The sequence below is a fragment of the Neopelma chrysocephalum genome, unplaced genomic scaffold (assembly GCF_003984885.1).
Source record: "Neopelma chrysocephalum unplaced genomic scaffold, ASM398488v2 Primary Assembly neopelma1_23, whole genome shotgun sequence".
Taxonomy (NCBI): domain Eukaryota; kingdom Metazoa; phylum Chordata; class Aves; order Passeriformes; family Pipridae; genus Neopelma; species Neopelma chrysocephalum.
In genome coordinates this window covers 9,844,765-9,871,994 of record NW_020897691.1, presented here as the reverse complement: position 1 = coordinate 9,871,994, position 27,230 = coordinate 9,844,765, and the positions used below count along the sequence as shown (strand labels likewise).

At 39.4% G+C, this 27,230-nt stretch overlaps 1 long non-coding RNA gene across 1 annotated transcript in view; it reads right to left on the bottom strand.

Moving 5' to 3' along the window:
- Positions 1 to 27,230, bottom strand: part of LOC113969263 — a 56,044-nt gene that overhangs the window by 13,590 nt on the left and 15,224 nt on the right. Inside the window, exon 2 of the long non-coding RNA XR_003534797.1 lies at positions 23,243 to 23,355. This is a non-coding gene — a long non-coding RNA (uncharacterized LOC113969263). The remainder of the gene's footprint in view (positions 1 to 23,242; positions 23,356 to 27,230) is intronic.

Here is a 27,230-nt window from a genome sequence, read left to right as displayed (position 1 = left end):
GACCACTGCTGCCATCTCTGCTCCGTATCAGTGTAGCTCTGGGATATATTTTGATTTAAACAAGTACCTTTGTGATATCAAACACTAATTTCTTCCAGCTTGTTTGTCCAACATTTAATGTTATGTTATTATGACACTCTCCTTCTTAGTTTGAAATCAAAGGCTTTAAACCCTAAGGCTGAATGAGGCACAGCATAATACAGTGCAAGGTTAAATCTCCTATATGAGCATGGATGGAGCACCAGGCTGGCAGGGCTATCCTGCTTCTCATAACCCTCCTATCTTATTCAGATAATAAGGGGTTTCTAGTACACCTAGATTTTCTCAATTGTTTTAGCTGATATGCTCTGAAGAATAGATATTCAGTCCTGGAGGAGGGGGAGAGCTAAACATCATTGTATTATCAAGATGGAACTAAATGCAGGCCTAAGGTCCAGTGCAACAAAGAGATGACATTGAGACAAAATTCTCACAATATCTACTAAGTAGAGGGAAAATACCAATTTATAAATATACTGTTTCATCCTCAGCAGCAAGGGAGGAGAACAGCTATGATTGTTTAAAACCAACATATGCAGAACATTTAGAAGTAGTGATATACAATATGTCTTTTATTGAGAGCATTAGAATGGGGACTTTCATTGGAAAGCCTCGAGGAGAGGAACAGTATGGTCACTGCTTTAAATACCTCCCTATGTGCAAATCATAGGCAGGACTTTTACAACTCAAGTGTTATATTAGCCTCATGCTGTACAAGGCTGGACTAGTTCTTTCGCACCATATGAACATACAAATAAAGGAGGATTAAAGCAAAAAATATTCCTCGAAAAACTTGGCAAGATTATTTTTTATTATTATTTTTTAAAAACACATCAGAGAGGTATTACAATTAGAATTATAGGAAGAGTGTTATAACATAACTGCCACTTCAACAGGTGGAAGTTGACAAGTTACAGATATTTTCCTTTTTAGTTCAGATAACTTTTAACAGCAGTGAGAGCTTTGAAGCCTAGTGTAACAAAGCCACACACTGGCTTAGGAGTAACTCTAGAAATGGCTACCAAGGGCAACTCTGGTAAGGCCATTGGAAAAAACTGCTGACAAACACAGCCTTTATTTCATACACTCAGCTTAGTAATTATAGAGCAAAATTCAGCTGAAAGGAGCCAGCAAGGGCTGGGAGTTTCACACTTAGCATAGGAAATATTTGCTCAATCTCTTTTTGGGGCTTTGTGTGTTTATGAGAACGAGGCAGCTGTTGGCAGCATGCCGATCCCTGCAGTCTGGCTCAGTGCTGTGGGCAGAAGAAAGAAAACAAAGTCAGAAGGATGCATTTTCTTAATGGGATATTCAACTCATGATAGTGTATTTGCCCTTTGATGTGCCATCCTAAATTGCATCTTCACCTAGAAAAAAAGTAACTAACATAAAATGCAGGAATGTTTTAGAGTATTTTCCTTATTCAAGCCAAACTCCATTTCTCTGAAAGCAAAAAACTTCTGAAGAGGATCATATTCTGGTTTTTCCATAATTCACTCTTTTCATCCAATATATTTTCTTTCCATTAGGCTGTATTCTGTTCTAATTTACTTTCAATAGAAATACAGAGTAAATGATTTAGTGTCAGTGAAATGTCAGTTTTACAAGGGCATAGCTGAAGTAGCCTTTCCGCGTTCCCTCTCAGCCAAGTGGAAATTACCAGCTAAAGGAGGTCCTGTCCCCTCCTCCTAGTATTTGTACAGCTATGTAATAAGCCATATCAAGAAAGCATCTCAAAACCAACCTGAAGAAAAATTAGGGTGCGGGGAGATGATTTTCCTCCAGGTCAGCACTGAGATCTGTCTCCCAACACAGGTGGGGTGAGATTCAGCAGGAGCATAAGCAGGGAAGAGCTGGAGTTGACGACTTCACTTTATACATCACGCTTACATCAATCCAAAATTACTGTGAAACTGAAGTCCTGGCCAGTTCACAATTAAGGGAAGCAAATCAGTGGAAATAATAAAGACACACTCAAAACAAACAAACAAACAAAAACCACAACAAACCAACCAACCAAAAAACCCAGTATTTTATTTTTCTTTTTGTTTGAGCTCTGTGAACTGGCTCACTCTGGTGTCAGAGGTGCACTAGCAGCAGACCAAGGACAGGAAGAGGAGGGAGCAGACTTAGCAGCAATAGCTATTATGTCAGCTTGGCTATAGCAGCAACCCATTACTTAGTGCATCTGCGGCAAGTTGATCCTTAGCAATAGTGAAAATTCAAAAATCCTTGAAATTACTTTTTTTCTTGCCAGATAGAAAATTACAGTGGTTCCTTCTGAGATCTGTCATAAAAGGCAGTTATACATGAAGACACAAAATCTGTCTCAGAGACAAAGAACTGAAACAGAGATTTAAAGCCTTGTTCAGGCCACCTTACTCCTCTTTCAATATAAAAAGGGTGGTATGGAGAGGACTATACTAAGCTTTGCACTACGGCTGTTCTGATGAAACCTTAAACACAGTGATTTTACTTCAAGCAGTTATTACATTTCCATGAGACCCAGAGAAGTGCAATTACGTTGGCTCAGTGTTTGTTCCCACAGCTTCCTCCATTTGCCTCAAATCCCTATTGATCAAGCAGCTGCTACCTGCAGCTCTCAGAGGTGGCATACAAGCGGCATTGCACTAGCGTTTCAGAAATGCCTGGATCTGGCTCTGCTGGAAGCAGCATAAGTGTAAGTTATTTACACGTTTTCATTTCCAGGCACGAGCCAGAGGTGCTAAGGTTCACAACTGAGGCAGCAAAGGAGACCTCATCCACAAAGTAGGCTTGATTTGGATCTGTTGATGGCAAGTTTCATGCAAAAGCTCACGTCAATGCCCCAAACAATTTAGAGACTCTTAGATGAAAGAGTTTATGACAATAATTTAGAGAAGAGATTCTTTACTGAAAAAAGGGTTTATTTACTGAATAAAAACATGATGAATGCAGTCAGCAGCTTTTCATTATTTGACAAGTTAGGTTGGCAATAACAACTGTGTGGATGCAATATACTTGGATTTTGTAATGTGTCTGATATAAAATTTCCCCATGAAATTTTGTACTTGGCAGCACAGGCAGATTCAGAATGAGTATATTGAAATAGGCCAAGTTCCTAGAAAATATCCCGAGCAACATGATCTAGATTTGAAGTTGAAGCAGAAGTTGGATGAGAAACCTCCAGAGATCCCTTGCAACCACTCTTTTCAATGCTTTTAAGTGCTTATAGCAGTAGATTTGATCCAATCACTTTCACAGAGGCATCTTGCTTCACTTGAGTACTTAACCAAGAGCACTTACAAATAGTAACAGCCAAGGTCATTGTCAAAACTGAACACCTCTCTGGACTACCTGCTTTGGCCAAATACCAGTCACTGCCCTGTATGACAGCTGGATGAAATATAATGGACCCCTGAACAGGAGACAGGGTCAATAATCAGTTAGGCCCTCCTGGCCGTAAAATGTAATGAATAAATACAGGATTCGATGAAGAGATTTCAGAGAGAAAACACCCTTTGAAGCTCGGTTAGCATTCTTCAAATTACAAGATTATCAGTCTTAGCCTGGAGAAGAGCTCGTGTACCTTAAAATACCCTTTTTTCAATTGGTCTAATTAAAGAAACCTACGAACAATCTTGTCTGTGTCTTTCTGACCACACAATTCAACAGAAGCTGCTACTGAGAGGGAAAGTAACTACAAATATCCCAGTTACAGTGGGCAGATTAGGCAGGAGGCCAGCTGAGCAAAGAGTGAAGGCAGCAGACCAGCCTCCTGGACCCGGTGCCAGAGGTTAGCTATATATTGTACTTTGTAAACAACAAAGTCCTCGTAGTTCTCTTCATGCAGAAACCCTGCACAGCCTGAAAACAAGTTAAAGCAAGGGAGTTATTTCCAGCAAACTCCAAAAGTGTGTGCATCCTACACAATTCTTTGTCAGATGCATACTCATTTTAACATAATAAAAGTTAAGGAAGGGTCAGTGTTAGAGCAAAGATACTTATTATAACTCCCCTAGTCTTTTTTAATGTATCAAACATAGGAGCTTTGCTTTAATTTCAGGTCGGGGGGCGAGAAGGAGGGGGAGAGAAAAAGAAAAAAGGACAATCTTGCCACAATGCATAACTATTATGCTTTAAAAACAAGAAAATTGCTAAGTCCTTTTAAGACAAGTAACACTTGCATTTCCTGCATGAAGAAAACAAGGGGGAAAAGAAGACATCCAAAGAGGGAAAGGATCAGGTATTCAACGTAGCCTCCCGACAAAGAGAGCTATGAGTGAGAATCGATTTTTTTGCTGCTTGCTGCATAGTACTGCAAGTCAACGCAGATCCTGACTTCTTGCTTCAGATCTGTTTCAGGAGGGATTTTGCACCCATCAGGCAAAGTGTGCCAGCACTGGAGTGAGCAGTATTATCGGGTGTTAGCTGCAGCACTCTGATACATCCTTGAGAACTAGCACATCATTAGGGATACTTTCACAATGGAATGTGTGGGTCTTAGGTCCATATGCCAGACAAAACTGAAGATGCTTTCAAGAAGGAAATAAAAAAAACTTAACAACTTTTACTAACTGTTCCTTTAAATGCCCTTTCTGCATATGACTTTAGCACTATTACTGATATTTTCAAAAAATACTTTTGATAAAGCAACTCTGTGTGCTCTTCTGCTAAGAAAGAAAGAAAGCACACAAAAATCCCACAAAACACCCAAACAACAAAATACACACAACCACCTCTCTTCACCCCAAGCCTTCAAAGTGTAGCTGTTTGAAAAGTGCTCTGTAAGAGAAACTAAGAGGGAACATATTTCTCATTCCAATACCAGGTATAACAAAATCTGAGTGTCTGCACCTTGGGCAGTTATTGTCACCTCCCTGAATTAGCCACAGTTTACATCTTCTTGCACTGATATAAATGACAACACAAGAGCAAGGTGATAGAAAACAGCCTACATAGCCTCAGCCAAACACACCTGCAACCCTTTTACAGATCAAACTATATACTGCACTATGTCTAACTCACTGTATATTACAATAAGACTAATAAGCTCTATGGAACTACATACAGCATAAATGACACATTTTAAACATTGGACTTAAAGGAGATTTCATAATGAGCAATATATACACAAACATTGAAACACCCCTGTTCACATATTACATTCTAAGCACATTTTAAAATAAATTAGGATTTGCTCTTTGGCACAGTTGATGCAGAACCTGCTCCCCCAGAAGCCACCTTGATGAAGAAAACAGTGAGAGTTCACACTCATCAAGGACTTGTCAGCACAAGGTATCAGTTCCTGGAGAGAGCTTCGAATTCCCACAGGCAAGTATCTGTCTCAGTGGCACAGCTTCAAGGGCACACAACTGACAACTATGAGATTAAATATGAAACTCCCTGATCACACTGGCATGCAACCTCAGCCATTATTATTTATTATTTGTAAACTACATGGCTGAATAACCCCAGATTTTCTAAGAAAGAAGTGATACTGTGGTTTGCATTTTCACTGTGAGTTTGCTGAAAAGTACAAAGACCTATGCTGCTAAAAATTAACTACACAGATCTCCCATTTTCCACATCAATCACCCTTGCTGGCATGTCAAGAGACCACCAATATCATATCTGAGAGTCATCCACTCACGAAAGAATTTGTGGTTATCAATTATCAATTATCAATTTTCACTCCAGAGATAACTGGAAATGTTTCATTTGAAATAACTTCCTAAGGTACAGTCCTAGAGAATAACTTTTCAAATTATGTGTCTGTATCTACTCTGTGTAAAGAAGCTTATTCCTCAACACTGCTAAGTATGTAAAAGGAAAACCCCCTGTCAGAAGAATCACCTGTCTATTCACAATATACCATCTACTTCGCACAAATTTCCACATAGATCTTTTACATCCATAACCCATCCTCTTTATAAAAGTGAACTACTACAGTGGGGTCTCCTTAGAGTATCTTTACTAAAAACACATTAAGCTCTTAGTGAAGAATAAAAATTAATTTCAAATCCATGCTTTGTCTCTGATACAGAGGGAGAAAAAAAAAAAGTATTCACTGAAATACTGCGACTATTAGGATGAACTGCCTTAAATGGTCTAAACACACAATGATTTTTGGTTCTCAAGCCCCAAACTCCATTTTTAGAGATTTATGTTATACACATGCTTTTCTTTCCTAGAAATTATGCATGCTATCTAATTTTTATCTAGATTCTCTAGATAAAAAATAACTCTGTTTGCTGCTAAGGTTAACAGTAACTTTAGAATGAAGCAAATGTCAATAAATACAGCTTCAGAAAAGAGAATTTCACATTAATCTCAGCTGTTGTGTCTAAAGTTAAAACAGGAGCAGCTGGTGTGCAGGAGGCTCTGATTTGCAAGTTATGAGTGCCAGTGGAAGGTGGATTGGAAAGGGAAGGAAGTTTGTTTGTATGATTGATGACAATTTCTTGCCTATCAGTGGCTACTTTTCTGAAACTTCTGTACCAAAAAGTGAAAGAGTATTTTTTGTGGGACCAGCCAGGCTGGTCCTCAGAAGATGCAGTTCCTCAAAATTCTACATCAAGAGGTGCAGCCACTCCTCCTACCCTGCACAAGGGTGGCCAGGCCCCACCATCCACAGACTGCCTCCTCCTAAGGCAGATGCATTTTAGTCATGCCTCAAAGGTGGACGTGCTAGGGTCTCTTTCAGGACAAGAGGCACTGGGCACATGTAAGGTGGTACTGCTCTGGGAAAGGCAGGCTGGCTGAAGCATGAAGTGGAGGTGTTTGGGGATTTATTTTATTGTTATTAGAAACTGACGTGTGACGAAGAGAGTGGAGTCATAGTCTTCAGCTACTAACATTCAAGTACACTGTAGCAGTCACCAGACAGACATACAAAACCCCGTATCCCAGGCCCTTCTTGGTATTTAAACTCCTGCCTCATCCTTCTGAAGCCTGATACTCCTATTCACAGTCAATTCCTCCTCCCTGCCCCATCTTGGCTTTTTCCTTTTCACTTCTGCCATGCTGAACACTGCATGCACCTCACTCAGTTTTGTCCCCTTCTCAGCCCTGTGACAGTCTGCATTATATTTCTCCTCCCTGGCTTCTACCCTTCCTTGTCATGCTTTTTCTCCTTTAAAACTGACGTTGGATTTGGCCCGTAGTTTTGAAGTTATGACTATACTGGAAAGTAGAGATATCCACTTTATTTTTAACACACAAGCTCAAACAGTGTAAGTTTGATCTAGGCTGTGAAGAGCACATCATGGGCCCTTCTGACGCCCCCTAGCTCTAACAATGTGTTCTCTGTGTTCCATTGCATCCTAGCACATACATGGATTTCTCATCACCCTCCAGCGGCTCCTCATTCTTCACTATCTCTTGTCCCCTGTCTGTGAGAGCTCTTCAAAGCTCTATCCTGGGTGTCATCTTCTGTATCTTATCCTCAGGGAGCCTCTTCTCTTCACACTGATATAACTATTACCTTTAGGTAAATGGCTCACAAATCTACATCTCAATACCAAAGTGATCTCCCTCAGTTTAGCACTACACATTTAATAGCGCCTCTGATTTGCTGTCCTAGAAGGATGACTATTTGTTTAAAACTAAACTTTGCAGATATTACTGAGCAGCTTGTCTTTTTCCTTTGATGTTATTTTCCTTTTATGTTATTTCCTTTTCTCCGTTGTTGTTTGGAAGAATGCTGCTCCTATTTCCAAAATGTCAAATTTTAATATGTCTACCTACCAGTGCTGGAATATTTCATGCCTTCCAGATTCTCCTCCACAATAAAACAAATACATCCAGACAACATGCTTGCCCTGTCTTGGTCATCTTGATCTACTACAAATATTTTTCTTTTCAGTTCTTCACCACTCCTGTCTTTCTGCACTTGTGATGCACTGAATGACATATATGCATTACACTCCCAGGAACCTGGTGCTCTCAGATATAGTAATCACTTCACAGCAACTTTAATTACAGAAAAAAATAAAATGTAGCAGCAGTAACAAAAATTGTTGATCCATATCCTCTGTGACTTCCTTTCCTGTACTGTTGAATTTTTAATTCCTGCTCATTATCCCTAAATTCTATGCCAAGAACTGAGTAAAAGCTCGCACTTGCTGGCTCAATGACGAACATGTCCTCAAAGTGACATTTCAAAAGGCAACTTGAACTTGCGTTGAAAATCTCTTCTTCATATTTGTGCCTGACTCACACTCCTGTTTCCAGACACTAGTTTTCACAAACCCTTTAGGACCCTTGATAAAAAAAACAGCTAGTGTGTTCAGAAGTAGGGGAAGAAAGAGGAACACGCAGCAGAATTACAAACTTTATTTTCTGAGAATGAGGATGATAGTAAAGAAATTATTTACTTACACATTTACACAACTTACTTACACTATTAGTTCCTCCAGTTTACTTTCAGTTAAAATAATTCCAGGGGAAAAGGCAACAATTATTATATTTAAACTCTCATTTTTATGCTTCAGATCTAACTATCTTTTGAGAGGCATGAAATGAATGCTACAGATGCAGGATACTCTGCCTTTCAGGAAGTCAACCTGTTTGCTCTCAGTGTTTTCACTGATTTCTTCAACATGCCAGACTACAAACCATTTCTTAGGGGCTACTGATGCTCTGCCAACACTAGTAAATCAAACATGCCAAGGGAAGCTTTCTAGCACAGAAGTTAAGCAGCATGAAGCAGCTGGTGCCTATTCCAGGAAACTCTCAAGCCCATGTGGCTGCATGCAAGCTGTCTATCAGCAGCCCTTCCTGGAGCATCATAGCTGCTGTTCTCCACAACAGGATTGTCTGGCACATTCTAGTCTCAATGAATGTAGGTCTTTACCTAAACCAAGATTACAGACTGCAGTTTGATGCCAGAGATGGATTTTATTAAAATTCCAACTTTCAACAGTTAAATACATGCAGTTCTGCTTTGACATAAACAGTGTTCCAAGTATAAGTAACATTGGGAAAGGGGATCTATTTTCTTGCTATTCAGCGAAATGTCATTCACTTCCAGAGTTTATTATGCACAGTGGTATCATCCAAGAAAAAAGAAAACAACATCTCTTTCCCTCCATTGTGATTGTTTTAATAGCTACAATTTGGGACCAATTTGCAAGAATTACAGCTTCTTTATAAAAGATTTTGTATACAGATTTCTTTTTTGTTTGTTTGTTCATACTGATAGACAGTTAAACTAGATGATCACTGCAGGTCCTTTCCAGCTGAACTATTCTATTCTGTTTCGTCTTCTATTTTAACACTCAGATGAAGTATTGAAATGTGAACTCTGGATCTGGTCCTCCTCTAGTCTAGGGTTGCTCCCTGCAGCAATTCCATAAAAATTCTGTTTTCTCAGAGTAACAATAAGTTGGCTTTGCTGTAAACTACGGTTAGAGTTGGAGAACAAGAACTGCAGAGGAAAATTATTTTAAACAATTATTTTAACTTCATGAGTCTGAGGATCCTCATTTAACCAAAGCTGAAGAGCACAGCTGAATCAAATGAAAACTGAAAGAAGACTTGCCTGGCTTTGTATGATGGGAGCAGGGAAATTAAGGAAAGTGCAAGGGTGCTAACATTTATGAAGGTTTGTTCTGTGAGCATAAGCACCTAAGCATACCAGCAAATCTTAATACAGGATTTGAATATATCTCTCTAGCCCTGGTGGGCAACAATACAAAACCAGGAGATGCTCTAGGCAATGTCTATGTAAAACCCACATCAATTGCCTGTATCAGTTAAAAAAAAAAGATACATTTAAACTAGTGCCAGTTTGTGAGTAGGCCTTTGATTGAAAGCCATTTGTATTTCACAGAGAAAAACAAAAGCGTTCTGAGCCTGATTGTCCACAGACTTGCACCCATGGCCACCTATACACTTGTATTGCACAGGTTATCACTGTAGAATGGTTCAGTATCATAACTACTTGCAACTCCTTGTGTGAGCATAAATATATTCCTAATATGCAAAATACTAGGAGGAAGGAAAGCCAGTATCCAGAACCCAATCTGCATACATGTCATGTTCCCCTCTTTGGTTTTCATTCCCCACCCCAAACGTGAGACCAGAGGTAAGCCACCCTAACCTGGACATGCCAAAATGAGCCAAGCCATTTCAATCATCTCATCTAAACTCCTGGCCTGAACTTTCTATTTTCCATTTTCTCTTCTAAAAATACCTTGACTGCACTTCATTTGTTCTTCTTATCATCTTGCCAATGTAATTGCCTGAAAGGTTCAGGGGTTTCCAAGTAATTTTCAATTGGCCTTTTCCCCTTTTCACGCATAAAAGGCTGCTCCTTCATTTCTCTGCTTTATTTTTCTCTCACCTATTTGTGAACAATCACTTTCTGCCTCGGCCAAGCATACAGAAACAAGCACTGAGCCAAGGCATATTTGCCTTGGGTCAGGCAAACAGGGTCTGTGTGGTCCACCCTTGGCCTGGGGCAGGATGAAAGGCTGACCAGGTCCCCTCACGGTTTGGTGACACCCCAGCTAACCCTCCCTTCATTTGGGAACAATTACCAAGAGTCACCTGAAAGTGGCTTCAAATAAACCTCTTTCCAGAAGCTAAGACAGGCTGCTTTCTCACTGCCAGCACTTGGGAACTGTTTTCTGCTGTCACTTACACTGCTGGGAACCTAGGGTGCTGTCACAGAGAGAAATCATCCAGGGTTTTCTCTGGGTGCATGACTTGGCTTCATGGCAGCTAATCCAGACTAGACAGTAGTTCATTCACATGTGGGTTTTTCCTTAAATAAAGAATTAGAACAATTACATATTTGTGTTTTCACTTTTGCTCTGCTAATGGGGTAAATTTCACCTTCATTTCATGCTGCTCTTTGCCAGCTCTGCACACTGCATAACAGTTACTCTAAATCCTCCTAAAGGTGTCAGCTAGTGGCTGAATCCTATGGAAAAGTAATTTTAAGGATAGACAAAACTGCAATTTATAGAGACAACATCTATTCAGACAGTAAAGGTGGAAATGAGAATGGCCTCAAAGCTGCTTTTAATGGCAATGGAATAAATCTGTTTTAGTGATATATTATTGTCCAAGCCTTCCTGTCAGTCTACACAAAAGCATGAAGCAGGCTTAAGTCCCCCTGTTCTGTGTAGGATGCCTACCCATCAGAGGGGTTCACTGTGAGCTACTCCTGGCTCCAGCTTGAAGACTGTAGCTGTCAGGTGTAAAGAGAGAAAGCAGAGTGAAATTTGCTTACCCAAGCCCTTTTCCAGACAAAAAAACCTGTTTGGTATTGTCTGGTGTACCATGGGTCAAAGGCAAGAACTCCACATCTCAGTCAAAGCAAACCCCTCACAATCCCTGTTCAGTACTAAATCTTACCCAGAGCTCAAGTAGGTCTTCATTTATTAAACTTCATTTATTTATTATTCTCCAGGGCATGTTGATACCTTCATGGGGCAAAGCCTGTCATAACCAGCTATTTTCCCATCTGCTGCTGAGTTAGAGCGCTACCCAGAAAAGGCAGAGGTGAAATTAGGGGAGAAAAGATATGTCAGAAAAGATAACTGTGTCATTGCACTTTCCCTCATCTTCCCAAAAAACATGGCAGGGATTTTCTATGAAGTGTCCCATTTACAGCTGTGCAGGCTGCCAGGGTGGCAGTGGGATGACAGGGGGATTCTCCATGCCAGGTGATCCTATAGAGGAGATCCTGTCACATGGGACTACAGCTGGGGGTAGTGGTGTAAGCAGCATCTTCAGTTTGACAGAGAAGACCTGTGCAATTTCAGGTCTATCAAGGCTTTACATATTGCAGAGTCCACACAGTACATTTTTCTCTAGTCTGACAGGGAGGAGAGAGGCTAGGTTGTAAGCTAGCCAGTAGGCTGAAGCCTTCCCTTGATCAAAAGTAAAGTATTCATCACATCAAATCAGTCAGCTCTTCCTCTCATATTAGAGGCCACCTTAAAGGCCTCAGCCTCATAGCTTAAATCCTTTAACTAAAACCTAACTTGTCACCTGCATCCTTGCCACAGGAAGAATGTGCACCCTTGACAATATCAGCCGCAAGAGACACAGCTGAAGTTGTGCAAGCAAGTAGCTGGGCATTGGCAGGCTCATTCGTCACCACTGGAGCTAAGGACATTGGACAAATGTCAGAGCACTGCAGCCACCTGTAGCACGGGATCAAATTTGTAGCTTCTCTCTTCAGCCAAAACAGAAAGCAACCAACATGTTACGGACGAGTGGTAGGGAGTAGAAAAGTCCTCTACACAAACACTATTAAGATTGCGGATGTTGTTACATCTTATAGATAACAGTGATGAATACACTACAAGTCTGGAGACAGGGAAAAAGTTGTTCTGATGATCAGTTGCTATAGTGTTTGGTTTCAGCACTTCTGAGAAGAGGGAAAAAAGCTGTATCATACCACAGCATCAAATGGAGTATCATTAAGAAACAGGTAAAACAAAATGACCACATGTGTATGCACAAAAAAAAAAAATCTGGATTTAAGATTAGAATATTTAATTTGGCAAGAAGAGACTGAGGCTCACCACATTTTTTGTTCCTGTAGAAAAAGGATGTTATTTTTGTCCCTTGCAATATAACTGAGTTTAGTGGGCCCAACATGTGAAATACCTTCTGGACAGAACTGACTTCATTAAATTAGAAGATAGATGGATGGAACTGTTGAGTTCATAATCATACAACTGCTTTTGACTTTCTCCAGAGCATGTAGTACTTAGGAAAAGAATGCAAACTGCAAATTAAACCCTCACTTATTCTCAGCAACCTGACAGTCTGGCCCAAGAAATACTGCTAAGTCTGGCAGATTGGGAGAGTGATGTGTGCATCACATGGAGGTGTGAGGAACGCAGCCCACCCCAGCTCATCTCACAGGGCACAGCTGGTGAACTGTACACAAAGAGGGGAAACAAGTGGGTTTGAGGGGAGGAGGTGAGAAGGGGCCTGAAGTAAAACTGGGAGATATTTTGGTTTCCTTCTTATCCTGCTGCTGTTTCAGCCAAGTAGTTTTCATGGCCAACTTATCTGAAAAGTGGTTTTTTACCAAAACAGTTTTCAGACATTAGAACGAATCCCTTCTATGCATATAATTGGAACTGGGAGTGCTATTGAGTCTTTTCAAGTATTATTCATCACCATCCTTTAAACTTACTCTTTTTTCATTTTCTGTTTACAGCACCTTTACACCACACACCTGACTACAATGAACTGGAAGGGAAGGTGTTCTACCAAGAACATTGGGGCAAACACCAATAAAGCTTCTTCTAAGCATTTGCAACTTTCTTATCTGTCACTCTTCTTCTACTTATATATCCTCACTCTTCCTGCCTCCATGCCACTTAGCTTTCATATGGAGCATCAAAAACTCAGATACCCGGACAAATATTCTTTTCTTCAGATTTTTTGTTTCCCCCTAACACCAGGAGCAGGTCCCTGAATCTGACACAGAAATCCCTAGCCTAGAAACACTGCCTGAATAACTAATATTTCTCTCCTCTAACTTTCTACAGTTCCTTCCTACTATACAGCACACTATCATTCCCAAGGCATGCAGGTGTATATGAGTTCACTGTCAAACTTACAGTGAAATGAAAGGGTCATCCTAAGCCCACCAAAAAACCACAGGGGTGTTATTCCTCATTCTTCACAACTGAGAAGTTACAAAGAAGGAAGAAACTGGGTGAGCACATTCCTAAATCTAGGAACCTTGCCAGGCAGCCGTCTGACTAAAGAATACCGCAGGGAAGGCAGGGAGCAACCACCATGGGACACTACTCTAGCAAAACCACAGTGAAGCCACAGCTTGATAGGCAAAAATGCTGTTCTAATGGAAGAACTTTTTTTTTTCAGGGAACGTCTATCACCAAAAGAATTATTTTGCTTGTATAAGCATTTGAAGCATGGAGGCAGGTCCTCAACAAGGACTGAGGCAGTGGGTCTGCCAGAGCAGACCGGCTCATGGTAGCTGCCCCCACTATTTTCCTGTTCCAAGCACAGCTTAGACACAGGGAGGAATGACTTTGGATGGCATAATACTGGTCTAAGTAGCACTGTTTGAAAGCACAAGTGTTTTGTTTAACTATAATACAAATTGCTTACTTTTTTCAGCTGTTCACAACCTCGGTTTAGAGAAATTGTGGCCAGCTGCTCTGTAATGGTTCTTACAAGGGTACCAGAAGACAAACTTTTGGTAGAAATCACTGTAAAGTCAAAGAAAACCCATAATCAAAATTTTACTGCAAGCTTGTGAAAGGAATAAAAATGGTTCCATTTCAACATCTTTCCAACACTCAGTTTCTAGACTAGCATTTATCTCTAGAATTTTAAAAATTTCTTAGTATCATAGTACTCATAGATTTGTGTAAGACATTTTATACCATAAGCAGAGTGTAAGTGCCGAGTATTCTACGCTCCAGATCTACTGATGGAGACACCTCTACAGAAATCAAAGGAACAGTTTTAATCTACTAATACTCTTTTCCTTTAATTTATAGATCTGGCAGCTTTGATTCAACATTCAAGTTCAGATTAATGGAATAGCTGCAGTAAACCAAGTCCATATTTCCAAGATTGTGGTAAAAATTAGGGTATAAACCAACATAAGGGTATAAAATAGATAGGGAAAGGTTAAGAGAGAAGCAAGATAAAGACTGAGAACATGATCTCCTTATTACTATGGGGGGATCAAAATGAGCAAGTGATACATAAATTATCAACACCAAAATCAAGATGTCTCATCCTAACCCCAAGATTAATGCACTTGAATAATCAGATTAATGCTGTAGTACAGTCAATCACGAAAACCACTCATTCAAAACATGTTGGGCAAATTAATCAGATTGTCTACATATTCTGGCACAGAGGCTTCTTTTTTATTAAAATAATTGAAAGTTTACTTTGGATTTTGGCATTTCATATGTCTATTTGAAATATACTTTAGAATTCCTTTTTCCAGAGACTGGGATGTTTTTTGTTTAACAAGCAGAAAAAAATGTGATAAACAGAAGAAATACTCTAAAGGGATAATACCATATTACTGGACTCGATTCTCAGGTAACCCAAATGAGAACAGAATAATTGGTTTTAACGAGTTACACACTCCTATATCACTTAAAGATCTGGCTTTTTTTTCTTGCTGCCTTCTTGCTGTCACTTTTTGCAGTCAGTTTTTGGTTTGGGGCTTCTTTCTTCCCCCCTCCCCATCCAGCTAAACTGCTTAAATATTCAGCTGTGACCAAGTGTGTAAGAAACCAAATTTTTGATTTTATATCCTCAGGTTTTTATTTGAGCTGTCAATTATGACAGCCCAGTGGAACCAGCATCCAAAAGTCTTCATAGTCCTGTTGGTTCTAGAGTTTAGTCTTCCAACCTGAGAGAGAAAGGTTATATAAAGTACTATATTATTTAATACTCAATAACAAGAATAAATCAAAGATAACAAATACCTTGCTACATGCCAGAAGATGTGTTAGAGACATAATTAGGAATAAGGATACTCTCAAATACACTAAGCTTCCCCTTGAAGACGGGGCAAATCTGTTTATTCCTCCCTCTGCTGTTTTTTGATCACCATTGTCCTACTCAGGTGAAAGCAGCTTAGATGCCTCTTTATTCTTGTCAATCCTTCAGGAATTACAGAAAAAGGCTCCCATGTTAGAGGTTTTTTTCCTGAGATCAGTCTACGGAGTGAAAATCTGCCTGACTACATGTTACTGGCAATTTTGAGCCCATTTTCCTTCCCTCTCTCCAGTACCTAGTTAAGCACAGATTAAATATTTGGAACTCCATATCTAAATCATGGTCTTCTACACTGGGTAAAGTTTCCTTCATATTTTAGTAGCTTCCAAACTCCATGCCTGATAAAGAAGAACTCCAGTTGATGTTACAAAGAGTGGCAAGAAAATAGTATGAGAATACTTTGTGGACAGTGCATCTGCAAGGTGTATGAGCCAAACGCATATGGAAGAGATATGTATGTGAAACAGAGCTGAAACAACAGGCAGTGGTAATCAAGAAATTAGATTTATGTCCCCAGAAAAAATGCTCTGTACTTCAGGAAAATCTTCTCCCACATTGTCTGGTCTGCCTCTGAGGACATCTCAAACACTATCTGAAATCTAACATATTACTGCTATAGAACTGGCTCTCAAACATAGCCTTATCACAAACTGATCCAGTTCTTTGCAATTATATTATGTTTCTGTATATCAAGCTGTATGTCCCTGTGAACAAAGGACAAATATCTAAAAATTCCTGGAGTAAGAATTAGTTGCTAAATTGAGATAGAGGTATTTTTTATCTGAAGTCTGTGTTATTATCTGAAGTCTAGGATTACTGAAACTAAATCTCCCTTGATACCACTCAAAAAAAACCAACCCAGTGTAGGAGAAGCAGACGATTTAAGATTATAGGATTAGGATGTTTTTACTAGTTCTAATTCCTTCTTCATCAGCAATGTGTGTACAGGGTTACTCACCACAAACTATTTGGTGGCCTAGTTAAAAATAGCGGTTTCACTCCTTTTTCCCAGCAGGGTGGTGTTCACACCACAACTGGTAATAACAGGCTGTCTTGTTAGAGAAACTAAGGACGGAGTAAGCAAAGGGTCTGAAACATTGACCTGGTTAGTTTTCTTTTTAATCCCTTCGGATCAGAAGAGAAAAAAAAAAACACACTAAACCAGACAGCAACTGCATCCTATACAGGAAGAGAAGTCTTTTGCAGGGAAGCTCTGAGCGTGCAAGTTTTCATTCTTTTCATCTTTCACGGACCACTCACAAGTATCCCACAAAAAATGAGATTTATGAGAGAAATGGACATTTCAGGAAAACAGGTGCCTAAGAATAGACTGATATTCTCTGAGGTATTTTTAAAATGTTAAACCATACAAAAACTTGAAGCAGAAAAAGCCCCAGACATTTATATTGTATAATTTTCTTAGTTATATAATACATATTACATATATAATAAAAATATATTGCAAAAAAAAAAAGGCAATTATTCAAATTCAAAAAGAATATTTAAAGCAAATTTAACTTTTGAAGCCTAACAGCTAATAAGAGGATTGAGGAATAGTCTCACGGTACTTAGTGTTATGAGACAATTTGCAGCATGGCACTTGATGTCCAGGGATGTCCACTTAAAAGCAAAATAAAGTTTTGGTCAGTATTTTTTTTCCTTCCAGTAGCTGGGAAACAAAGCACAAAACAAATGACAAGTAAACATTCAGCCACAGGAAGCCATTAACAACAGTGGGCACCAATTAGGGCCCAGCAGGTATCCTTTACACCGCCTAGTGCTCTAGCTCCTCCTCAAATACTTTGGCATAACACTTACAAACTCAGGCTTAGGAAACAACAGGCTGTTTCATTTACTCAGCAATTTGTAGCCACATATTCCTGCTGATAGGCCCATAAACCTGTTTGTAGTCTTCTTCTGTTTCCCTTCAAGTTTGTGTCATTAGAAACTACAATTACTGTCTGTCCAAAGAGAACACTCTTCAGGAAAGAAAGTAAAATTGAGATACTGTGGTCCTTTTCCTCTTTGTCTCTCTCTCTCACCCCTTTTCAACTTCTCTTTTGGAGGACAACGCAAAACTCAACTGCTTAGGTCAGGAAAATGGATTCACAGAGAACACATATGTGAATTCTCAGTTTTTGCAACAAGAACACTATCTTTTCTAATCACAACCTTTCTGGTAGAATAGAGTGAAAAGGATATTGTTCTTTAAATTAAGTCAAGGTCTTCAACAATTAACAAAGTGACAAAAATATACTCTACTTCAGCCAAAAACATGGCATGAAATATATGCAATTTTGAGATCCTGATGCCAACTGTGAGATACTTTGTACCTACTATATGAAGAACCTCAATGAATTACCCAACTTTTTAAAGTGCCTCATAGATTGCACCTCACATCTTCCCTTAGGAAGTACAGAGTTTTATTGAAATGTGACACAAAGTAAGATTCTCACTTTTGCACTGAGATTGTAAGATACAAAATAAAAAAGCTGGTTGCAATCTCCCAAACCAAAATTTCACAACCTGCCACTGTTTTTCCACAATCAAGTATTTTCGCAGCATTGTAGCACAGCAAAAATCACAGGAAAGTCAGAGTCCGGCCCAGAGAATTGAGAGCTCTTTCCAGTGTGTGTCATGACATAACACAATATGGGTGAAACAATCCACTTCACTAAATTAACCTTGTCTCATCAACCACCCACAGCCAGGGTGCTCTCACACATGCCATTTCTGCTTCCATTATCACTGCTATATGAAAGTTCACCAAAATATCATCAGTTGAAGACCTACAGTTTCTCAGTGCTTTTGGCATTACAAGACAACAAGGAAAGCAGACCACAAGGGTGCTAATTCAGAGCTCTCCATGTCTCTCTTTGATTTTCCTTAATTTTTAATAATTTTTTTCCCATTTCTGCCATTTCAAAAAAAAAAAAAATCAAACACCAGCAGATGAGTTAGTTTCCAATAGTACTATATGTTAATACATTAAATCCCCACTGGCTTTCAGCAAAGGAGTGCCCAGTTATCCATCCCCTTGCTCCCTCCGCTGCCTTTGCTGACAGTTCTCACTGAATCTCCCAAATCCTGCTCATCCAGCAGCACGAGAGCTGCGCAGCCTCTGCATGCAACGGGCCCCCCAACCTGCACTGAAAATCATCTGTGACCAGGATAAACTCTGCAACAGAGTTCTCAGAGCATCTATCCAACGAGTTTTGAACAATAACCAGCTATATGCCTTAAGCCTTCTGACATGTGTCTTGGTACTGTCATACAAGTGTGTGGTATAGAAGTGTCCTTATCATTCCCAGATACTGGCAGCCTAGAAACCAGAAGGATAATTGACAAAAAAACCCACAGTCCCTGTGTGTACCCATGGCTCACCTGTCCAGTGCTCATGCTACGAGAAGTGTCTAGGACCCACCGAGTACTGTGGCAGCACTAACTTCTCACTGCTGCTGCTTTGCAGCTCAGCACTTCAAGGAGACCATGCAGCCACCAAAGTTGAGAAATTCAGTACCTGTGTGGTTCCTCTCAGCTCAGCAGGGAACCAAGTGCTGAAGAGTCTGCATTACTGTTTCCTGGCATGCTGGGACAGGAGCACTGCTTCACAGAAGTTAGTGTACCAAAACAATTCAGGCACTGATGTTCCTCAGCAATACAGAAAAACTGCAGCTAGGGAAACCTGAGCTTGCCCTTTTCCACAGATCTAGACTTATCAGAGAACTGAATTGAGTGGACTCTGCTGAGGTGCCACTCCATGAACACCTGTGAACTCAAACATCCTCCTCCACAGCTAAAAGGATAAAACTATTGTGGACATTTACTGATTTTCAGAATAAGGTTTATTTCTTCCATTTGATATCAGCCTAGATTGGCCTTTCTCAGATACCAAACTGGTAGGAGTTTCACTCAATTACAGTAAGAGCGTCCCTGTTCCTCTGTGTGAAGGGAGTTGTTGTGCCTGCGTAACTTATCCGCATACATACGTTTCATTTGGCTACTTCTCCAAGAGAAATTTGGGACACAAAATTATACATTTAAGTACTGATCATTAAAGTGTACACAAATCCATACACAAAACACCAAGTAATAAGACAGGTATTATTTGTACGAGTGTGTGCACATATATATAAGCAATCCTTTCAGCACTAAGAAAACATCTTTGAAAACTACATCTTATGCACTGAGATCAAAAGAGGTAGCCTCCCTGCTCTATAGCCACCTAGAAATCAGGTGGCTTGTCCAAGCCAGTCATTGAGACTCCTTCTGTAGTCAAGCAAGAGAGATAAGTGTCTCCAGATTGCCATTTATCCCATTCTAGGATAGGTGAGTAAAACAGGTGAGATGAATCACCCTGGCATTGCTATCTGCTGGGGGAGGTGGGGGAGGGTGGGAAATTACTTCCTAGATTACCAGCTTAGGAGAGATACTTAACTTTTAGCAGCTAAGGTTAAGAGGAATCCCATGCTACAAGATCAGGCAGGATTATAATGATTCACACACTTGTGAAAAGTCACATTATATCGGGGCTCATGAAGAAAGTAAAAATTTAAATTTCCCATGGAAAAAAAATAATCATCTTAGACTCTCTATCATTCAAACTTTAGATCACTGAATCTATTATAGTCAGAGATTTGGGGAGGTTTTGTGAGTTTTCCTAAAGACATATGGTTCACACTGTTGTATTTTTCCCAAGAAAATGAGATTCACATTCCAAATGGTAAGAAATTATTTTTTTGAAAACTTGATAGCCATTTAAATATGACAGATATATAAGAAAAATCTGAAACATTTACTGGGAGCATGTTACCGAGTAAATCACAGATCGTTCAGTGCTAGCCAAAGGGAAAGGTGGGAACATAGCATCACCCCAGAGATCAGAAATGCAGCTTAACCCAAAGGAAGAACTTGTTCAGCTGCTTCTATTCATCTGACACCACAGTGTCAATTAGAGACAATAGTTTTTCCACATCTGTTGTTCTCCAGGAGTTCAAGGTTCTGTTTAGGTTTTGCACAATATTCATGCAAACAGCAGGAACAGCTATTTTTAGTAGTATCTCTCAGTGGTACCTCTTGCACTACTAAAACCAACAGCACTATTTCTCCCTGCCAGCTAAGTATAGTAAATGTGAGCGTTTGCTACCTATAAATGTAGGTAATTCCACACAAACAAAAATCTCAGAACAAAAAACTGCTCAGATCAAATGGGCACAGTTTGCAAGTTCTTTTAAACCACTAATATTTACATTAAATAGGGAGCAATATTTAATACTTTCATGAGATTCACACTTGGCATTCTTGCAAGGCTAACTGTTAAAGAAATTGAAATTTCAAGCTTGTACTAGTAGCATACATAATTTCAGTCACTGGAAGCCCAGTTTCTCCCTGCATGGAAAAAACAACAGGTTACATCAGAAGCCCTCGATAAACTAAACTCAAAAATGGGTTGCTCTGCTCATTTCTTACTGTCACCCCCTTTCAGATTTTCCCTTCTCACGTCAAATATTTACAAAATGCGTAAAAAGCATAAAAATTTGATTAAGTGAGCACTAGATCAAAAGTTGCTCTAAATTCTAGATGTCAGAGCCTGATCTCACAAATCAAGTAAAATGTAGACATAAGATTTGCCCTTCTCTGCTTTGCTGTGGCTGGTTGATACTATTCACAGATACTTTACCAGCACTATATTGATATTCAGGCATTAATAAGTCACTGTCACAGTCACAATTGAAACACCGCCCTTCATATAGTGATTCATATTTTGTGTTCCTTTAAATATAACTACAATGCTGTCATGCTAACAATCTTACTGAAATCCAAAATGGGTGAGGAGAATAGCAAAAGCTTTCATTTCCTTGTTAGTTTACATCATTTCACCTGTCTTATCCCAGAGTCTGGTGCTGCATTCCAGTAATGGAAGCACTGGGAAGGCTAGAGAGGTGTAAAAGGACCATAAAAGAGAAACACCAGGAGACACCATGGAGATCAACAGGTCACACACTACAGTTTTACAGCCCCAGTTTCCAATGATGCTGGCTCACAGACAGTCATAGCCCGGGCATCTGCAGGCAGTGAGCAGAGCAAAGCAGTGCCTACACTGTATGCGCCCACTTGCTTCTACTCTCCATAACCCATTATATATGTACGTTCCTACGCAGAGCAACTATGAGATTTGGGTTCAGAAAGGCGGCAGATTTGAAGCATTAAAGCACATATTTAAATGCCTTGCTTCACTGCAGACATAGTTGGTGGGGGCTCTCCTCATACCTGCTAAATTCAACAGAGAAACGGATGCAGGTCCTCCCCTAGACCATGATCCAGCTCTCAGTTTCCCCTGCAGTCAATTTTTCCCCCTTTCTCTTCAATACTCCCCAAAATTTTTCCTTCTGAAGAAAGCAGCTGAGAAAAATATCCAAAATTACCACCGTTTGCTCCTGCAGACCTTCATTTTTTAACACAGACTGGCACAACCAGCCCTGCAGTCTTTAGGTTATTTTATTTGCTCAAAATATATAGCTGTCAATATTAAAAATGAGTGATTATCTGCTAGCATACCAAGGAATTACATATCCAAGGTAAAGATTTTAAGTCCTAATACATTTTTACAGACTTCATCAGTACAAATAACAAGGACCAAGAGTTTCACACATCCTAAGATGCACTACAGACAGATTAAGACTAATTAAATTAACAGAATCTGGGTGCACATCTCTGGTCACACTTACATTAGCACCACACAGAGAAAGCCGAACCTGCAGAATGAAGGTCAGTACTGAGGACCCAGCATCCACTTTGGGTTTTTTACTTTGAGCAACCTCTAATCTGGATCTGTGGACCAAAACACCCACTAGCAGCTGGCATGCACAAGGTGAAGCATATCCTACATCCATCCGATCTCGGCCTCACTTCATGAGGTGAGCTGACAAGTGCCAAGGGGGGACAACTGGAAGCTGACTTAAAAGTGCTGCAGATTTGAGGTAATCAGTGCTAAAGACTTTTGCTACGTAAATACTGACATTTCAATGTACCTCAAGTACTTCCGGGTTTAAATAGTAGGGATAAAGCTGATTTGAAGTTTGTCAGCAACCCCAGTTACTTATTTAAATATGCTTATTTTCATCACCACTGCTGTTTTCCTTCTGTGTACCCAAAACACTCCAGGGCACACCATGGCCATGCAGACATGCCTGCAAATGAACATGAGTCCAATTAGACATCTATAGGCCTTTACAACAAAAAAAGTTGAGCGGATCTATTAATTTCTACAGATATGGTCTCCTCCACCAAAAGATCTTGGGCAGAAAAGAATTGTTGGGTTTTATTTTTTAAATTTAATTTTATTTCCATATTTGCATTAAATCCATGTATATGACTTATTGTGGAAAACAGACTTTAAATGAGCTTAAAATACTGGAAGAGAAGAAAATTTGAACTGTTGATTCTTTTTAGACTTAGAGGCCTCCATAACAGAGTTGATAAGGCTACAAAAGTTCAACCATTTCGTGCATGCAGGCTCCAGCAGTGGAAGTCTGCATTTTCCAGTCACCCATGTATTTATTTGACATTACCATACAATGGGAAATAATGCTGTGGAAGCTCTGAGCAACAGTGTGCAAGGAACTCCCGTAAAAAGAAGCATTAGCATACTTTTACAAATCTTTTCAACAACAGTAATTGGACACAGTACCTTTTCCAGACCTATTGGCACATGAGTGTGGGAGGTGCTTGCATGGAGGTTGCTGGTGCCAGTTCTGCAGGACAGTTACCAGCAAGCAATTCAGGGGACACTTTCACTGGCAGCTGCAAAGCAGGAAAATAAAGGGGGAAAATATTTTGGGAAAAAAAAATCTTGAAGAACAAAATACAGACTTTTGGTGGTTTGAACAACATAAAGCTATTGGAAACTATCTGAACTGTAAAATTAGATTTATTTAAAGGGCACAAATAGCTGGTTTGATTTTAAAAGCACTTCAGCTTCCATTGCCAAATGAAGTTTTCTCAATCCTCAAGCTTTAACAGAATTGCTCAACTTTTTTTAAACAATTCCTCACAATTCATAAGGCACATATGAGAACTTTGCTAGGCATCAGACAAAACAGTGCATGCAAGGATCTATCCAATTCCCTCCCCAAGTGCAGCTCTCATCTTGCTTTATAGAAATGCCACCTTGAATAAGATTACCATCCAACACTTCCACCTCATTCTCTATGTCCTTCTCCCATGCACAAAGTGGCACAATTCCTGATAACTTATTCAAATTATTCTGGAGCCCAGGCCAGGCTCTCAGATGTAACTTTTTGAACCAGCTTGGACCAAGAAGAGTTAGGAAATGCACTTTTCCACAGCCAGTTGCCAATGGCTCCCAAAACACAAGTTAAAAACCAGTAATAGTCAAATGATAGTCTGACTACTAGTGCAGGGAAAGATATCATCAGAGATGTGTATAAGCTGATAAATACTTATTTATCAAATTTCCAAACTGCAGCGTGAATATAAAAGTCAGTACTGTATTAGGGAATCATTTTTTTCTTTTCTGCCTGAGAAAATGATCAGGGTGTTTCTCTATCTGCCTGGAAAAAGGACAGTGCTTAACTAGCATGAGACTGCAGTCTACTTGACTTTACAACTAGAACAGTCTTTGTCTGAGCACCAAGCTGCACTGGTTTAGAAAACACTCAAACGCTGAATTTTAAACTTGTACAAGAGTCTTATTTCAGTTTAATAGTGACTTATATTAGTTCAGCCTAAATCCAATGCTTATTAACATAATTTAGAATTCGTTCTGTTTAGCTTACAATGACTGTTTAAGACAAAGTTTTTCCACTTCAATATCTAAGGCAGTATTAAACCAACCCGAGGTAACTTTAGAGGTAATGCTGAAGTACATATAAAGCCCTAAAGAATTCAGAAACAATTATGCTACTATTGTTCATACAAATAAAGCAAAACTTGTAACACAGTGCAGCCTTTGTAGTTCTTCCTTCATAAGCTTTTGATAAAATAAGTGAAAATACTCTCTACTCAACATTTCCCTAACCTTTACCTATAAAGAAAGAAAGCCCTAGATGAGTCAATGCTTTTCAAATTGATTGATACTTTACACAAAACAAAATTAAGATTCGTATGTCACGATTAAAGCAATTCTCTCTCAATGGTGACTGTGTCACTCCAAAAATCATTCAATGCAGTATTCCCCTGTTAAGTATGGAGAAAAGTGTTTCCTTTAGAAGAGGAAATTCTCCTAAGGAAGTTGTTGCGAGCTAAATAAAAGTTCAGGATGAAGCCAGCAAAAGGTGTGAAGGATTTCTCTTTGATTTCTCAGCTTGTGTATTTGGGCTCAGACACAGACTACATTTTATGCACATATTAATAGGATGCTAATAAGCCTACAACTCTATTTTAACAGGGAGCTGTAGAGACAACCCGATATGTGGCACCAGATATAATGGCTGTCTTAAGCAGGAGATTTATTTCCCTCTCGCCCAGGGAGTGAATCGGACTACATACTTTTTATTACAAGTTCAGATGGAAATGTCTTGCAAAGTTAGGCTGCTACTTTTGTTGGAGTGTTCCTCAGTTAAAGTAACCTTCAAAAGATTGAAATAGAAGCCAAGCCTTTTAGAGTAACTACGAGCAGCTTTTGCTCTTCACTGGTAATCTTACATGCAAAATAAGGCCACTGAGTTGCAAACCCCCGTAAATTACTAGGTCATGAAAACAATCCTGATATCAAAAGCACAGAAACTGGCAGCATGTATTTAAACAGCTTGCTGCATCTCATGGAAAACTTTGGGAGATCCTATCTAGTTGTAAACTTCAGAGATATTTCAAAGTTAAATCTTTTAGGTTTTTTAAACACCTGAAAAATTTATAAAAGTGATATAAAGAGTAATAAGAACTAGTAAGTAAGACTAACCTGAACCATACATTTATCCTAATTTGCAGCTACCATTAAAAAAAAAAATCCAAAAATGACATCTAGTATATCTGGTGCCACGTATCCCAAGAATTAATTTAACTACACATTCAAACAAGTCTTCCATACACCTTCTCCCCCAAACAAATTTGGTTTTCGTCATTTCAACTTTTTTTTTTTCCATATTTCTTGAACAACAAAGATATTAAGACAACTTTTCTTTCATCATCAGACAATTTAAAAAAAGGCATTTTGCTTAAAAATCACATGCAAAACAGAATTTAAAAACAAATAAACAACAGCAACAACCAAAAACCCCCAACCAAAACAACAATGAACAAGTGATTTCCATTTGAATTTGAAATAAAAATCCTGGAAAAGTGTGATTGTTCTAAGCTTGTTGACACAGAAGCTTCCCCCTTTTGTTAGCTGTTGTTTTAATGCAACTCTAAAAAAATCATAACAAGGATTTTTGTTGTTGCTTAAAAAACATCTACATGGCTTCGGCATTTTATATTATATTTTTTCAATATATATTCTTACTTCCAGTCTGGTCAGTTGCCCAGCACGTACATATGCAGCTGCTAGTAAAACTGTGTGAAATATCTTCTGTCCTGGGAAGGTTCTCAGCTTTAGATTTCTTTCTGTTAGCTCAACGCTGTACTGACAAAAAAAAATGGACAATGGTCAATCATCAGTTACTCTGTCAGAAAGAAGAAATTCTTGCAGACTTTCTATTTTTAATGTGAAATAAATTAATATAGTTCTGAAATTACAAAGTAGTTTATTAATTTGAATGTTGACTAAATGGGATTTCCCTCACCTTTCCTGTCATTTCTACATGGGAAGTTTCATCTGTTCACTTGACCTCCTCAAGAGAATGAAAAGGAGAAGCAAAGTGCCACCACACAATGTCTCATGACTGCTTTGTAAATTATTCAAAATGCCCTTGTGTCCAAGTAACTGGCTTCAAAAGACTCATAAAAGTATCCAAGCACATTCTGAAATGAGGCACCCCGCACTGCTCCAAAGGGGCTGTTCCTCATTTACACTACTGCAGCCACCACGGCACAACAGTTTATACACTAAGATGTTCTTTTGTAAATCTCATCTGCTCACATGATCTCTGTGCTGGAGAGGAGTCTCTCACCTTCCTCTTGCTGGAAGCCTAGCCTTGAGAAGGTCAAGTATGAAGGTCCAGAGTTTCAGGCATCAGATTCACTTGCAGAGGGAGGAGGACAACTCTAGAGGACAGTCATAGTATATTGAAGCCTGTGCCCTGATGCTTGTGTGTCTGGTTACAGTTATACTGAAAGAATAGCAACAAGACAAGTAATTACTATTACCTCTTGCAAATCTACTTCATTTTCCTGGCTAAATGACCTAAAAAGTCAGTGTCGAGAGAGGAACCTTTAAGTCCTCACAAAACGGGCAAGCCATAAACCAGAGCTCAATCTATTGTGTTGTTATGCATGCTGCATATAGATATAGATACATACACATACAAAATGGTGGTGCAACGTACAAAATACATATAAATACACTACTGGTTGCATTCTGTACTGTAACCTGGGAGATGTGAAGAGCACATGTGCCTGCAGAACCTGGGCAGCTGTCCTCCATCACTTTGGGCAGCATTCAGACAATGCTTCAAAGCCATCTTTTCTTCCTCGTTCAAGGACTACCTTTTGAAACCAGTACAGTCTTTATGACCCTCTGTCTAAAAGCATCCTCAATCTCAAGGAAAGACAGGCAGGCA